The sequence below is a fragment of the Castor canadensis genome, chromosome 3 (assembly GCF_047511655.1).
Source record: "Castor canadensis chromosome 3, mCasCan1.hap1v2, whole genome shotgun sequence".
NCBI classification, from domain to species: Eukaryota; Metazoa; Chordata; class Mammalia; order Rodentia; family Castoridae; genus Castor; species Castor canadensis.
The window spans coordinates 99,345,361-99,362,776 of record NC_133388.1 but is presented as its reverse complement, the minus strand read 5'-3'; the positions used below and the strand labels follow the sequence as shown (position 1 = coordinate 99,362,776).

Sequence of the window (17,416 nt, the reverse complement as noted above, 5' to 3'; positions counted from 1 at the left end):
ACTGATTTTTTTTAAATCTAGCACAATTCTCTACTTTCAGATTAATCAGATGGGGGTTTATAAGTAATGGAATTGAACCTGAAGAAGCAATTTTAAACATGATATTTGAAATAGGCTTAAGAAATCAGTCCAAAAATTATGAAGCCTCCAAATACTGGAAAAAAATGTTAATTCAGAAACCTGAAATTCTGCCCATGAAATTATTTTATGAAACTTAACCAGTTATCATATCTATAAGAATTGCTTAGGTCCTGATAAACTTTTCAAAAAACAAAGAATGTTTTTGAAAACCATGGAGCCTGTAAAGAGAATTTTATGAACAAACTTTGAAAGTTCCATCAATATTGATTAAGAATTAAGGAATGTGACTCAAGCTATTACAAAAGCACCTGCACACCCATCTTTATTGCAGTACCATTTACAATAGTCAAGCTATGGAAACATTCAAGTTGCCCCACTTCTGGTGAATGGATCAAGAGAACTGGTATTTATACAAAATGGAATTTTACTCAGCCACAAAGAATGAAATTTTTTCCTTCAGAAGTAAGTGGATGGAACTAGAGAACATCATGTTAAATGAAATTAGCAAGTCTTAAAAGGCCAAAAATTGCATATTCTCCATCATATGCAGATTATAGACCCAAAACAAATGCAGTAATATTATTTGACATGGGTCACACACTAAGAGGAGAACACACATAGGAGAAATAGAAAGGAAAGGAAACCCAAAACTTGAATGTGGTTGATGTGCTCATTGTGGAGGAGCAAATAAAGTAATCTTAAACTGGCAGAGGCCACTGTGGGAAGGGAACTGGGAAGTAGTGAAGAGGTCTGATAGAGATAAACTAATATGGTTTGCAATTCATGAGTGCATGGAAGCAATGTTAGGAATCTCTCTGTAGAGCTATCTTTATCTTAAATAGCAAAACTATGTTTTTTCTTCAAAATTAAAGAACAAGAGGATGGAACAGGTTCTGCCTGGAAGAGGGCAAGGTGGGGGAGGTATCAAAATCAATGTATACACTTGTAACTAAATGTAAAAATAATAAAATAAAAGAAGACTAAACCAATTTGCGGTAAGATCTTGGATGATACTATTTTTAAAAAGAGTATGACAGTATTCTTTTATTATTTATGATATTTATACACTAATAATTATTGTGTTTAAGATTGTATAAAGTGGGCAAATGTTCATGAAATGTATGATATAAAGATGTTTGAAAGGAAGATGTTTGGTGTAAAAATGAAAGACTTCATTAACTTTATCATTGTAACTGATGTTTATCCTAAAAATAAAAATGTTTTGCTCTCCTGGAATAAAAAAAGAAATAAAGCTAGTAATGTATTGGAAATACAAAATTGTTCTGAAATAATATTACTGAAAAAAACTCATTCAAATTATTAACTTATTGAATATATTACTTTACATAAATTACCCTTTGGAAGATAGGGTAGAATTATACATCCTGTTCCTTCTGCTAACTTTCACTAAAACCCCCTATATTCTGTTTGCAATAAGCATACATAGATTTTGAAAGTAGAGGACATAGTAGAGGAAGTGGTTGACATGGCAGTGTGTGCCTTGGATTTTTTTTGAGATATATATTGCAGCTGGGTACAGAGAAGAGTTGAATGAACTGAAATTCAGAAAAGAAAGTCCATGAAAGTTTCTTCTGTCTACCCAAAGGATCAGGAAAGAGATACCCTATCAACACATACAAACATCCAGACAATAGCCACTGGACTTGCCAAGCTGAAAAGCTGCAGTCCATTCCCACCCCAACAGCTGCAGTTAGGCAGGAAGATACATTTCACCTATGAGGTTTCAGAGAAGACTGAGTAAGAGACAAGGACTCTCATTACTGTTAGTAGTCACAAACCTCCTTCCCCATGTCTGGTAAAACCACACAGGAGTTTAGTCTTCCAATTCACATAGTAGTGAAGAGACACTACTCTTCTCTTGAGGGGTGCTGTTTCAGGAAGACTTGTACCACCAAACTCCAACAGTGAGAAGAATGTTCCTATACCCTAGACACCTCAGGTATCAACAGTAGCTAACACAGAAGACCAGGACTTCCACACACCTGGTAGTGCTCTGACTGCTTTCTGGAGAAGGCAAGCTAGGATTATGTTTTTTCTGCACTCTGGCAGCAGGAAGTTTAACTTCTGTTCTTCATTTAGTAGTTTGCTTTGAGACATATTTTTCATGCAGTGAAATTCAGAAGTTGTAGGTGTTCAGGTCAAGTTCTTTTGACAATTTGAAGGGAAGAAAGTACTCTACCTCTTCTGTGTGCTCTATATGGTTTCAGGGCCACATGGTTCCATTTTTGCATCTGTCGTATCCCTTATTAGTTTTTCCCAGGAAGTTCATGCCACTCACCTCTGCGACTACTCAAGTGACCAAATTACTCTCATTGTAGTAAGTATCATCCTGCTTGATGCTAAATGTAAATTTCTTTGTATTTACATGTTTACTTGGCTGAGGTGTTGCATAGGGACAGCCTGTCAGTTGCTCTCTTTGGATTTCTGTCTAGTATGTTAGTGGTCTATGTCATATGAAAGTCAAATTCCTTTAGTTCAGAAACACATGTCCTGATTAGAAGTGAAATTACAGTATTTTCTTCCATTAGGCAAAGAAATCAATGCAACGACATATTCTCAGTTGTGAAGACTAAATATAAGCCTGATTTATTTTAATTCAACTACTAGTAATGCTTTGAGACTATTTGAAGTGCATATTTCATAGATATTCACGTGCCACTTAATGATGGGGGCTGCATTCTGAGAAATGCATCTTTGTGTGAACACAGACAGCACTTACACAAGCTAACATGTCTACAATGTCACTTGACCATGTGATTTTATGGAATCACCATCACATATATGATCTGATGTTAACTAAAATGTTGTTATGTGTGATTGTATATGTTTTCAAACAGACAAGGAAAACAAACTTACCCTCATAGTTTACCTTAATTATATTGGCTTTTGGATATTCCTTATCTCTCCTTCAAGAAGAAATACAGAGGTTAGAGTGGGGGCAAATGTCTTGGTGAATAGGACCTAAAAATAGTTTGGGGAGAATCTAAGCACAAATGTGAAACACAAATAATCATACAAAAGAATGGAATTTAAAGAAAAGTTCCAGTAATAAATAAATGTGTATTTTAGATAACTGTTTATACAGTTCCAATTGCTGATCCTTGGGTACATTAGAAACAATTTGTAGAGGAGAGTATACACACATTTCTATTTTCACTATCATAATGATAGCTCAAATTTCTCCTCACATCAGATATACTTTATGGAAATTGGCAAAGCACATTCTATGATGGCATAGATCAGATAGGCATAGGTGCAGAAAAGTTCTACTTTAGAATTCAAGATGTGCCTCAGCCTGAAATGAAGAAAATTGTTTGAGAATACTCTGAATTCAATACTTTGAGTGGAAATAAGCTTGTGTTAAGTTAGTGGGATCTCTTGTTCCCATGAGAAACTCAAAGTTTTATCTGAGGATAGGACAAAATATATTATATGTTACGTGATTTCACTCATAAAAAGCTCTTATGGCCTGCAGGAGCTTGTCCTAGAAACCTAACTGGGAGTGATGGGTGATTTAGAAAGGACAAAAGACAGAAGACATAAATGCACAAAGCTGGGGTCAGGTGGGCTGGGTGCTCTGGTGGAGACATACAACAGCTTCATCCACTTCCAGTGAGTTTATTATATACAGCAGTAAACCAGGAAGTAGAGTAACAGTTCTTGGGGCTGGTGGGAGGGATGACATTGTAGTTATCATGAACAGCAAGAACCTATGATCACTATTATCTGAACATAAACATTTTAAGAGAAACAGCTGTGCTGCACTTTGCACTCACCCCCTTCTGTGGCTGGGGGCTGTGCCAAATCAGCCTGCAGGTAATTTGACATAGTTGTGCTTATGTCAAGTTCTCACAGGCTTCTTACAGTCCATTCTCCACAAAAAGCCTAAAAATTTGTACATATACTTTATTGTGGCATGTAATAATTAGTTCATGGAACAAGGTATTTATTGACAGGGAATGGACATAAGATAAATTCCTGGGGGGGGCTGGAATGTTTCTGACTTAGAATACTACACCTGTGTAAGGTAGTAATGATTCCTATATCCACATGAAGGAATTCATTGGGCAGTACACATAATATTCATTTCAGTATGTATGTTCTACAATGATAAATTTAAAGAATAAAAAATAACAAATGCTACGTTTTGCAAAAGGAAAAGCAAAGGAGATTTGTTATCTCACAGTATTCACAATATCAAAGACATAAATCTGAAAGTCAAAGCTTTAATGTTTAGAATAAACCCTGTGAAATATATTTATGATCTTAGGGAAAGAAACATTACATCATAACTACAAAGTGGCAAAATGTATATGCAATGCCTATGACAACAAATGAATTTAAAATAAGATGTAAATGCATAAAAAGTATAAGAAAAGAACTTTAACTATAAAAGTCACCAGAAATCATGTGTAGGCATTTCTCAACAAAATAAATGATGTTATTACATAAACATATGAAAGTATCTTTAATTTTTTTATTAAGGCAGGTAAAATTATGAACACTGCAGTATTATTTTATTACCAAAAAATTCAATGCTGTGAGTGTAGGTATAAAATTAATCTAGGAAGCAATTTGGCTCAATCCTTAGAACATGTACAAAATGTTCTTAGCAGTGCTATTAATAAACACCAAAAATAAAAATGCAAATATCAATCACAAGACCAACACACACACACATACACCCATATACACACATACAGACATGCATACGTATACATGTATGTATATATAATTTATGATATATTTGCTAATTAGAATGGTACACAAGAAGGAATCATTATGAAAGAATAAAAGTGAATAAGGTACAGGTACAAAAACTGAAAAATCTTAAAAATAATAATACTGAAAGAAGACTATGTCAGAAAGATGCAACCACTACAAAAGCCAAAAAATGTGTGAGCTGACATTTCTCAAAAAAAGAAATAATATTGTTATATAAATGTATGCAAGTACACTTAACTCTTTTCAGGGAAGTGAGACTATGAACACAGCAATGTTATTTTATGAACAGTAGAATGACCAAAACCAGATATAGTGTTGGGAGAATTTTTATCATGCTCACATGCTAAATTGAACAATATTTACTTTAGGATACATACATACGTGATTTTTTTTAACAAAGACAAGATAATGAACACAAAATCAGGAGAGAAGAATCTTTAAGACAAGACTGAAACCTGAAATAGGTAAGATTGTAACTTTCTACTTCTTGAGTTGATAGTCAATAGAGTCTCATGTCATTATGAAGAGAGATGGAGCTGTCAAGTTATGTGTATATATACACTTGTGGGTGTAGGTTTATGTTATGAAGAAAACATAGCACATGGGAAATTTTGTTATGTATGGATTTCACATATCAATTTTACAGGAAAGGACTTTTTAAATTTAAATTCACTTTTTAAAACAAGAAAGGAGACACTTCTAAAATCACAGATAATAGCAGGTAATTAGAGCTTTAAGATAGGTAATTGTTCCAACTGGAAGAAATCTATCAGCAGATGGATAAAGTTTAGCTTACAAGCATATTCCTCACGTATTTTTTTTTCCTGAACTAATGAAAGCATGGGAGAGACATGGCTCCCAGTGCACTTATTGTACCTGAGGCTTGAAAAGACTTTCTGTGGAGCCCCAGATGGGCGTCTTGGTTAAGTTATATAGGAAAACAATACCCAAGGAGATGAATGAGGTACTCTGAAGGTTTGCATCAGGGGTGAAGCAAGTCCAGAAACAATAAAATCATTTGATTTGTTTATTGATCATATTACATATGTTAGGAGAAGTGTTAGGAACCAGAGATAATGGAGAAATGTCATACACTGCGTATTTAAATGTCAAGCTATCACTTCATACAGATTCATATTTTTACTGTGTGTCAAGGGAAGAAATCCACTGACTGAGTTGATTCTTCATTATGGTTTTTTTAAATGGCTGTTATTGAATACCACTATTCACTATATCAAAATATGATGAAGATAAAATCATCACACTTAAAAACTGCATTCACTTAGAGATGCATCACAATAATGAATTGGTTTCTCAGATGTGAAGGAATTGGAGAAGATATTGTGGATCAAACATGTCTAAAGAAACTTTGAGAAAATGCAATATTTTTAACCTCTGAAAAGCAAGTATGTGGAGAAATTAAGCAACTGAAGTTAAATTAAGTAAGACTTGAATATTCAGTGTGAAGGTGGAGTCAGTGTTCAGGATGCTGTACATATGTAGAGCCACTACATTGACACACACTGGAAACACATTCTGTGCAAAGAAAACAAAACCAAATGAAAGCTGATATAATTGCTGTGTGACTCTTTGCTGTGAAACTGTAGGTAACCAAAGAAACAGAGTAGAATATACTATACAAATTCAGTCTTAAAACCATATAAGCATAGAATTCCATTGTGTATAGATATCTATACACAATGGAATTCTATGCAGCCATGAAGAAGAACGAAATGTTATCATTCGCTGGTAAATGGATGGAATTGGAGAACATCATTCTGAGTGAGGTTAGCCTGGCCCAAAAGACCAAAAATCGTATGTTCTTCCTCATATGTGGACATTAGACCAAGGGCAAACACAACAAGGGGATTGGACTATGAGCACATGATAAAAGCGAGAGCACACAAGGAAGGGGTGAGGATAGGTAAGACACCTAAAAAACTAGCTAGCATTTGTTGCCCTTAATGCAGAGAAACTAAAGCAGATACCATAAAGCAACTGAGGTCAATATGAATAGGGGAACAGGTACTAGAGAAAAGGTTAGATCAAAAAGAATTAACCTAGAAGGTAACACCCATGAACAGGAAATCAATGTGAGTCAATGCCCTGTATAGCTATCCTTATCTCAACCAGCAAAAACCCTTGTTCCTTCCTATTATTGCTTATACTCTCTCTACAACAAAATTAGAAATAAGGGCAAAATAGTGTCTGCTGGGTATTGAGGGGGCGGGGAGAGGGAGGGGCAGAGTGGGTGGTAAGGAAGGGGGTGGGGGCAGGGGGGAAAAATGAACCAAGCCTTGTATGCACATATAAATAATAAAAGAAAAATGAAAAAAAAAACCATGTGAGCATGTCTGTGTAATGAAAGATTAATTCATTCACCTCCTGTGCTGAGAGCTATATACATTTCATGATTTCATGTCAATCTGATAGAATGGGAAATATGGATAGCAAAATTATCATGTTTCTGATCATGAATATATACTTTATGGAGTAAAAGTTCAATGCTTATTTCCAAATTTCTGAAGAGTAAGAATAGCAAACAACCAGTTAAATTCAGATAGACCTAAATTTTTAACAGTTTTAATGGTCCTTCATTTTTAGAAAGTGACATGAGAGTAAGTACATAATGTGAATGGATTCAGGGGATCTTTGCTTTAGCATTTGACATTCATGCAGTGAAAATCCATACAGATGTCCCAGCTGAGATTTGAGCCTAATATACACTCCTCACTTCCTTGGCATGAATGCTTGTAACATTCTAGGCAGATGGTGCCTTTGGGTTCTGAAAGAAGAATGATAAAAATGGGTACATATTCAGAGAACGTGAGAATAAGGAGACTTTACAAAATCAAGAGTAAGGAAAAAATAATAAACTACTTTAAATAATGTCAGTCAAGTGCTAAAGAAAACAAATATTTGTTGGAAAACACAGTGACACATGGATAAACTTTCTCAGCAACATGCTAATAGTATATTGCAGATATGAGAAGAATTTTAGTCATCTTCAGTAGGTTGAAGTATTATCAACCAAACATCATCGGGCCATTTAGATGAAGTGATACCACTGTCATCATGTGGAATTCCCATTAAATGACATAGTTTGAATAAATTGTCTTCATGTGTCTGTTGGATTATCTGAGTGTTAGAAAGTAGGAAGAGACTCTCAGTGCATGAGTTTTATTTTGGAATTTTGAAATGGATAAAGGGAGTAGAAGGAAACACAGGCTGGTGTCTAAAATCCAAGAAGGAAAGAAAGTCAGGTTTTCCTCAGCAGTACAGTTCTCAGTAAGTCTCTCTAGGCCATTAGGGAGTTGCACACAGAGGCTGCCTTTTGGTGGAGTTGGGAGCTGTGCAGAAGGATCTGGCTTTGACTTCATGCCTCCTCACCATCTGGAAAGAGAATGGTGTCCCCCATATGAGTGGCAAAGGAACTCAATTTTAAGATAGCCATAGGTGGCTCTAGTAGAAGGCACCCATTGCTAGGCTGGTTCCCTAAGGAAGAACATACTGTGCTCACCAGACTCCGCATGACCCATTCACAGATGTGCCTGCAATCATTCAACTGTGGGGTGAGCTGTACACATTTCAAGGTTTCACAACAATCTGATTGGATGGAAAAATATGGATAGAAAAATTGTTATTTGTCAACTTGTGCATATACCAGATGGTGTGATGGAAAACAGTTCCATATTTATTTTCAATATGGAACATGCTATGAACTCTATCACTGAAAATATTGAAAATAAGATAAATAAGAAAGAAATGGTATAGATCAGGAAAGCCTGAGTATGGGATGAGATCTAGAAATACCATCTATTGGTATTGGTCAGTGACAAGAGGCAAAAAGAATGTAAATTAGTTTAAGCAAAAAGGAGACTATATTGGTTCATGTATAGATTGGGAGTGCCAAGGGGGGACCATAGATACAGATGCTTTTCAGCTTCTTGGCTCCATTTTCAAGTGCTGCTTCTTCCCTGGTTCTTCTCTTCCAGGTCTCTAACACTTAGACAGAAGCCTTGTCCCCTGACAAGTTGCAGGCTCACAGAGTTTCTACACAGAGTGCTATGAGAATTGCTTTACAGTGCTCTAACCACCCATTGAAAATCATGTGCCTCTTTCCAGGAATGGGAGAAAAAATGCAATTTCTACAAAATTAGAGAACTGGGAATGATGACTAAACTGTGAAGCAAGGGTGAATTCTCTGCAGAGAAGTTTTCATTGCAAAAAAAAAACCCAGAAATATTAGATAAGGAGGACAGAATAAGGAATGAACCATCATGTAAGACACTGAGAGTGTGTGTGAGGGTATGTGTGTGTGTACTCATGTGTGTGTGATGAAATAGAAATCTATGTAGCATTAAGGAGGTCTAGATGATTCAGACAATTGCACAACAGAGACTAAGACCTGACTTTAGTTGACTCACCTCAGAATGGCCTTTGTTGACAACAGTGTCCAGTACCCACCATACAGTTAGTAACCATTTGTTCATTAGTGGTTTTCATGGAGTAATTAAATGTAAAAATTGCTAGCAAAAGATTATGTAAACAATACTTTGTACAAATGTATGTTCTTACCATATAGGACCATACTCAGAAGAAAACACCCTCTGATTTTTTTCTTCCTGAAAAAGAAGAAGGAGAGAAAATTCACTCAAAAACAAATTCAAAACTTAATAAACTCATAAACAGAAATAACAAACTAAGTATATACAGGAGACAGCCATAATGCATAGTGTGCTGTACAGACATAACAAGAGCTAGGAATTTAATTTTTCTGTTCATTTTAGTATTGTATGTATTGCCAATATCACCTAAGAGTATCACCATATTTTAAAATTATTGTGACAAAGTGATGACTCTAAATTAAATAACAAAACAAAATAGATTCTCATACCCAAACCAGAGCAAAAAGAGTAGTTTAACCCAATTTAAGGAGAAAATTTATTTAACAATGTGTTATGCAAATAAATTATTTACAAGAAAACCATTTTGTCCTCTAGCTTTCAAAAGAGCAAACATGTGAAACAAGGTGAGAAGATATTCCTAGCTTTACCTCTGTGAGTTTTTGCATTAGTCAGCTGAGACCAGGCTAGGATGTAGCAAGAGAAAACCCTGAATTTCAGTTAATGATTGTGGTAAAGTTTCTTGTTCAGGAAATGACCTGATGTGAGTGAGGGCCAGTCTTTCCTCAACAGTGACTCAGAAGGCCAGGATAAGTACCTTCTGCAAACATATCATCTTATAGCTCATAGTTCTAGCTTTGCCGATCTGAAACAGTGCATGGGGAATTATTACCCACAATGACCTAATTCCACAAGTATCACAGGGCCCTCTGTTCACTTCATTTGCCCATGGTCTGAATCTATATGTAAAACAATCTGAGAAAACTAAAGATAAATGAGAACATTGGTAATATTTCCCCTGTAGATGTAGCCAATCTAGAAAGTTTTGTGCTTAGTTTTCCATTTTGCCTGATACATGCAATTAGTAAGAAACTATTTTAATGACCTCATCATTGATTTTTCTTCAGAGTGATCTCTTACTCCCTATTTCCTGTAATTATTTTTTCTGAAGAGAACATTTGAAAGACTATTTTTAGTCACATATGTGTATATTTGTATGTATATAAAGCCATTATATATAAGATAAAAAGTATAAGTAAAACTTTGACTTTTTATTTAATTATAAGATATGAGGATGTTTGTAGAGTGGAACTCCAGTTTTAAAGTTGCATCTCTGCAACTTATTTAGTGTTGGTTTTAAACAGAATGAATAAGGGGATTTGAGTCATTATTTTGTTTTTATTTTTATTTAAATCTTACTTATAACACTGTATTCATAATTTAACATAGTATACATTTTCAAAAATAGTTGACTGCACATTTTATATTTAAATGCCTCAACAAAGTGTATTACTACTATATGATCCATTTATTCCCTGACAAAATTCTTATTTAAATTAATATTTATAGTTTCTTAAATTTTTTCTTATTATTTGGCCATAATTAATAATCTAGTTAAAATTATTTTTATTCAAGATCACTTCCAACAAAAAAACTTATTCATCCACTATTTATACTTTATGATTTTTTATAATTTTGATTAAATGGTTCAAAATGGTAAATTAACATTTCTAATATTCAAAATATCTTACCAATCAAAATACATTTAAAATGTGTCAATATTTTAAAAAGATTTTTGTAGTATGTATATTAGTCATACATTCAGGATTTAAAAAAAATCTCATTTAAAATTTTACACTTTGTTATTACCAAATATAAAATATACATTGACATGATCTTTTCTTCTTTAGATCTCTCATTACTCGAAATATTTTAGCCACCAAAATGTAAGAAAACATACGTTTATTCGTAAAAGGTTAGATGTGGTAAGACATGATCAGATTTGAAAACTTTTAAGCTGACAGGGCTTGGTAATTGGATAGCTGGATACAGAAACTGAAATGTGAAACTACTCACAGAATTTCGTGGGAGAGAAAGTTTGAAACTGGCCATTGTTTCTTCCACTGAGAACAATGAAGGATAACTAAGATAGGGAATATAGAGTGTAAATACTTTTTGGACACATGACTTTGAGTCTTAAAAATCAAGTATATATACAGGAATAGTTACTTGAATATGTGCAGTTGAAATTTGGTGATTTTGTAGTCATCAAAATATTTTCAACAACAGAAGTTAAGGCAGCACTTGTTACTTGGGGGAAAACACAGGAGCTTATAGTTCAATTGAGTTTTTTAACACAAATTCTAAAGTTGGGGAGATTCCCCCATTAAGTGTTTGTCTCACAACAAAAATTTAACTACTCAATTTTTGATTCTCCCTTGTCAGGCTCAGCTATCTAATGTGCTTAGATGAATGAATATTCAGAAGTGCAAACCTGAGGCAACCTGTGGAGTTTAAAACCTTTCCAACTAAGGTGTCAGGCTTTTGGCTTTCATTGATGGAGACAGTGTGGGGATACATATGTGCTTGCAAACTCAGGTATCTGAAGTAGAAGTGATATTAGTACTGAAACACAAGGCCACCAGTTATAACAAGTTGCTGGCCTTTGGTGTGAGACAAATGGTGAGGTTTTTTTTTTCTGTCTGTATAAAGCAAGTTCCATAGCATAATCATTCTTGCATATTTTGTGGATATATCTGTGAATTAAAAAATTATGTTGAGTAAATACTCTTTCTCATTAAAGTAGACAGAACAAAAGCAATTGCAACTAGGAGAACTGACTAGAAGTAAAAGAGCCCATGCTGCAAATGACAAAATTACTTGGAAATGCAAATGGAGTCACAACAATGGGTGCTCCTGAAGTTCATTGATTTCAGATATTGTGCCTCGTGCAAGGTATGAAGGTTTTTGATGCAGGAAAGTATAAGTGACATCAGTATAGGTTTATACTATCCAATTTTATACTGCCAGTGATATGGCTTAAAGGGTAAATGAATTCATACTAAAGGATTGATGGAAATACTGCTTGTTTTAGAAAGGTTTTTCCTGTGGTTTGAAATCTAGAATGATTAAGAAAACTAGAAAACAATTCCAAATGTTTATGGACAGATTAATAGTTAAACCAATGAAACTGTCAATATCTACCCAAATTTTTACTTGAAAAAGTGATATTTTCATGTAATTCAACTTAGTATAAGCATTGTGTATGAACAGGAAGTCTAAGCCAGAAATAAGATTGTGGCACCAAATAATTATCAAAAAGCTCCTATTAATAGTTCTCTGCCATGCGTAGGGGTGAAGTAATAATGTTATAATTTCTGTTTCAATCAAGATAGATAATTACACACTGAGAGGAAAGTGATAGGACTATAGGGATATATCCCATGTGTTTGCTCTAGCCACTATTCTTCCTAAAGATTCACAATGTTTTCTTTTATCATTTCCTTTAGGCTTAAGTTCTTGTTTTAGATGCTCTTTAACAATAAGCCTGTTAGCAATACGTTACTTTAAAGTTCCTTCCTCTTTGCTCCACTTTTTTCCTGAAGCATGTTTCCAACAAGTATAGCACTAATGGCCAACAGTTCTTTGTTTTTTTTTGTTTTTTTGTTTTTTGGGTTATTTTCATTGTTGTTTGGTATTTTTGAATGCAGTGAGTAATTTCTTCTGGTTCCATGTTTTCAGATTAGAACTATTTCCATACAACCTAGTGTTCCTTTACAGGTAATTATGCATCATTTTTATGCATTTTCAGGATTTTCTCTTTTTCTTATCTTTCATAACTTTGTTAGGATCTGCTTTTGCATGGGTTTCTTTGAGAATATCTTGTTTACACATCAGGTGGCTTCTTGGATCTGCAGGAATCTATCTTTCACCCAAGTGGAGAAGTTTGCAGCCATAATTCTTTGAACAGGCATTGGGACCCATGCTCTTCTTTCCTTCAGAGGGTTCAGTGAGCTGAATGTTGGGTCTTTTACTGTAGTTCTACAGGTTCCTGAATCTATATTCAGTTTATTTAACAGACTGTTTCTTATTATTGTTTGGATGGAGAAAATTCAATTGCTCTCCCTTCAAATCCACTGATTCTGTCTTTTGTCATAAATAGTTATTGCTCCTATCCATGGAGGCTTTTAATTCTGTTATTGTATTTTTTAATTCTATAACCCTCTCTCTTCATTACTATTTTTTTTCCTTCAATCTTCTACTTTTTAATGTCTTTTAAAGGAACTTGTCATACTTGAAGCATTTCTATGAATGCTGCTTAGAAACTCTTATCAGATAATTCCAACATCTAATCCATCTTGCCACTGGTGTTAGTTGAAAGACTCATTTAACTTGTGATTTGCTTGGTTCCTGGTGTGATGGGTAATATTTTTACTGTGATGACTATTTATTATGTGCAATGGCTAGATTCTATTTGGATATTCCATTTTAGCAGGGACTCAACCTTGGTTCAATTCTATTTGTAGGTCCAGACCTTCTTTGTGGGCTATGGTTTCTAAAGTTTTGCAGAAACTGCTGGTTTGCTTCACCTATCTGTCTTGCTTAATAGTATACAGGTCCATTCTGTGGCCTGTAGGACAGAAGAGGTTTCCCAGCACAGGTCCTAACAATTCCACCAGAAATAATTTAGATAAGGAGATTCTTGGGCCCACAGAAACAGACTTCTAATGGGCACATTTGTGTGGCTCCCCTGCCTGTGGGAACCTGGGAGTACCTGCCACCCCAGACTATAATTGGGGTTCCCCTTGCTGATGTAACTTGGCCCTCAGGTTCCCTTGCATGAGGAATGAGGTATCTCAGGCTAGTGTAGAAAATATCCATTATCCCAGGTGTTAAAGGAACTCCTGATATATCACCCTGCCCATAGTGTTGGCTCATCTGTTGTTGTCAGTGGAACTCCCATACCATAAAGAGATGAGCCCACCTGGGTATGAGGTTGGACGTCAGGGAACTCAATGCCAATGTTATGTTCTTTTGTTGAGTGAGCAGACAGAGATGCCTTTGTGCTTTACTTTTCCTGTCTTATGAATTTTCAAAGAAATCCATCTTGCTTTATTTCTGAATGTTTTCTTGGTTTTATCCATTGATATTTCCAGCATTTGTACTTTTATTTCACAAGAAGATTCAGGTCTGTGCCATCTTTTTCAGACAAAAAGTCTCCTTTATGGATACTTTTTAATCATATTATTGTTGTACTAGGGGTACATTGTGATATTTACAAACGTTCTTGTAATACATCATAGTTGAATTCACCACCTCTATCATTATCCTTTATCCCCAACCCCCCAATTCTTGGAATAATTTCAACAGGTCTCATTTTTCCATTTTCATATATGAGGACACAGTTTTTCCACCATATTCACCCTTGTTCTGCATTTCCTTATGTCCTCCCTCCTCTCACTGGTACCAACCTCCAGACAGGACCTATTTTACTCTATTCTCCTTTGCTTCTGAAAAGAGACATTGTTTTGTTTAATATGACTATACATGGAGGTTCATTATGACATTTCAATGAATATGTATACTATAACACGAATTGGTTTATGCCCTCTATTTTTCTCCTGCTACATTTTTCCCCTTCTATGATGATTTCAACAGGTTTAAAAATCCTCTATTCATTCTTGTATAGAAAGTATATCAATCATATTTACCTTCTTTACTTCCTTCTTTTACTCTCCCCCTCCTGTTAGTGCCCTTCCCTAAGTGTGACCTGCTTTTCATTGTTGTCCTTCATTGTTTAGGTGTCTGTTCCTTGTTCAGTTGGATTTTGACCTGGGTATTATACGTGCATATACATTGTGGTGAGTCAATATAACCCCCTACACTATACTGTCTCATCTTTTTCCCCCATCCCATGTTGTCTAACATTTTTCAGTGTGTTTCCTTGTGTGTGGTTCCTACACAGATGTGATGTACTTCATAATTTTTTGCTATCTTTCTTCCTATTTTTCCTCCTCCCTTGGTCTCCTCTATAAGTCTCACTTTTTGATACATGTTTTGTATATATTTCTATGTATATATAATATTGCTTGTAATTGTATTGGGCCTATATTCCACATATTAGAGAAAACATACGGCCTTTGGCTTTCTGAACCTGGTTAACTTCACATAAGATGACATTCTCCAGTTCCATACATTTACCTGCAAAAGGGAAAATTTCATTCTTTTATATTGTTGAGTAAAATTTCATTATATAAATACCATATGTTCTTAGTTCATTCATCCATTGTAAGGCATCTTGACAATTCCTGAAGTTTGTCTACTGTGAATAAATAATGTTGCAATAAATATGGGTGTGCAGGTATCTTCTTTATTATAATCTGACTTACATGCCTTCTGGTATATCCCTAGAAGTAGAATTGATGGCAGTTCAGTTTTTAGGTTTCTTTTCTGCACTTGGGTTTGAACTCAAGACCTCACACTTCCTAAGCATGTGCTACTGTATCAGCTGCTTTTTTTATGATGCTTTCTATCAAGATAGGGTCTCCCAAACTATTAGCCCAGGGTTGGATTCAAATTACAGTCCTCCTGATCACTGCCTCCTGAATAGTTAGCATTATAGGTTTATTTTTAGTTTTTTCAAGGATTATTTTCTATAGTGATTTTAGCAGCTTGCATTCCCAAAAACGGTGTATAAGAGTTCCTTTTTTCCACATCCTCACCAATATTTGCTGTTGTTGTTGTTCTTTGTGATAGCCTTTCTAATCTGAGTGGTTATGTACTCAGATTAGTATCGTAACCTTATTCTAACCTGAGTGAAGTCTAATCTTAACATGGTTTGGATTTGCATTTCCTTTATAATCAGGGATGTTGAGCATTTCTTTCATGTGTTTTTTATTCATTTGGATTTCTTCCTTTGACAAAGCTCTGTTCAGATAATTTGCCCCTGTATATTCTGTTTATTAATTCTTTGTCTAATTTATAGCTGGCAAAGCTATACATCTTGTCAGATGCATGGCTATTCTGTGAGCTACCTCTTCAATTTGGTGACCATTTCTTTTGTTTTGAAAAAGCTTTTTAGTTTCTTGTAGTCCTACTTGACAATTCTTTGTTTCAGTTACAAAGCCACTTGTGTTCTATTTAGGAAGTCAGTGCCTATAACTATTATTTCCAATTTATTCCTTGCTATTTCCTGCATTAGCTTCAAAGTTTCAGGTCTTAATCCTGAAATTTTCAGGTCCTTAATCCACTTTGAGTTGATCCTTGTGTAGGGTGAAGACATGGATCTACTTTGAGTTTTCTGCATGGAGATATCCCATAACATTTGTTGAGAGGCTTCTTTTCTCCATTGTGTTTTGGGCAACTTTGTCAAAAATCAAGTGGGCATAACTGCTTGGATTCAGGTTTGGGTCTTCTATTCTGTTTCACTGGATTTCAGGTCTGCTTTTTTGTCAGTAATATGCTGTTTTCATTGCTATGGCTCTATAGTATAGTTTGAAGTCAGATATTGTGATGACTCTAGCATTTCTCTTTTTGCTCATTGTTATCTTAACTAATCATGGTCTTTCATGCATCCAAATAAACTTTAAGGTTGAGTTTTCAATCTCTCTGATAAATGTGATTGGAATTTTAATGGAGATTGCACAAGTCATGCAGGTGACTTTAGGTAGTATAGCCATTTTTACAATATTGACACTGCTAATACATGACTATGGAAGATCTTTCAATCTTCTGTAATCTTGTTTGATTTCTTTCTTCAGTGGTGTTTAGTTTTCATTGTAGACTTCTTTCACTTCCTTTGGTAGGTTTATCCTTAGGCATTTTATTTGTTTGAGGCTTTTATAAATGGAATAGTTTTCCTATATTCTTTCTCACTTTGTTCATTGTTGGTATATAGAAAGACTACTAATTTTTGTAAGTTGATTTTTTACCCTGCTACTTTTCTGAAGCTGTTTATGGTGTCCAAGATTTTTTGGTAGAGTTTTCTTAGTATTTTAGGTAGAAGATCATGCCATCTGCAAATAGGGACAGCTAGACTTCTTCATTTCCTATTTATCCCTTTTATTTCTTCTGCCTGTCTTATTGCTGTACCTAGGAATTGCAAGACTATGTTGATTAAAAATGGAGAAAGTGAATATCTTTGTATCATTCTTGACTATAAGGGAAATGGATTAGGTTTTCCC

General features: G+C 34.8%; 1 long non-coding RNA gene across 1 annotated transcript in view; it reads right to left on the bottom strand.

Moving 5' to 3' along the window:
- Positions 1-5,137: 5,137 nt before the first annotated feature.
- Positions 5,138-17,416, bottom strand: part of LOC141421635 (uncharacterized) — a 40,588-nt gene continuing 28,309 nt past the window's right edge. Inside the window, exons 2-3 of the long non-coding RNA XR_012446263.1 lie at positions 9,406-9,452; positions 5,138-7,612 (exon numbers count right to left, since the gene is read on the bottom strand). This is a non-coding gene — a long non-coding RNA (uncharacterized lncRNA). The remainder of the gene's footprint in view (positions 7,613-9,405; positions 9,453-17,416) is intronic.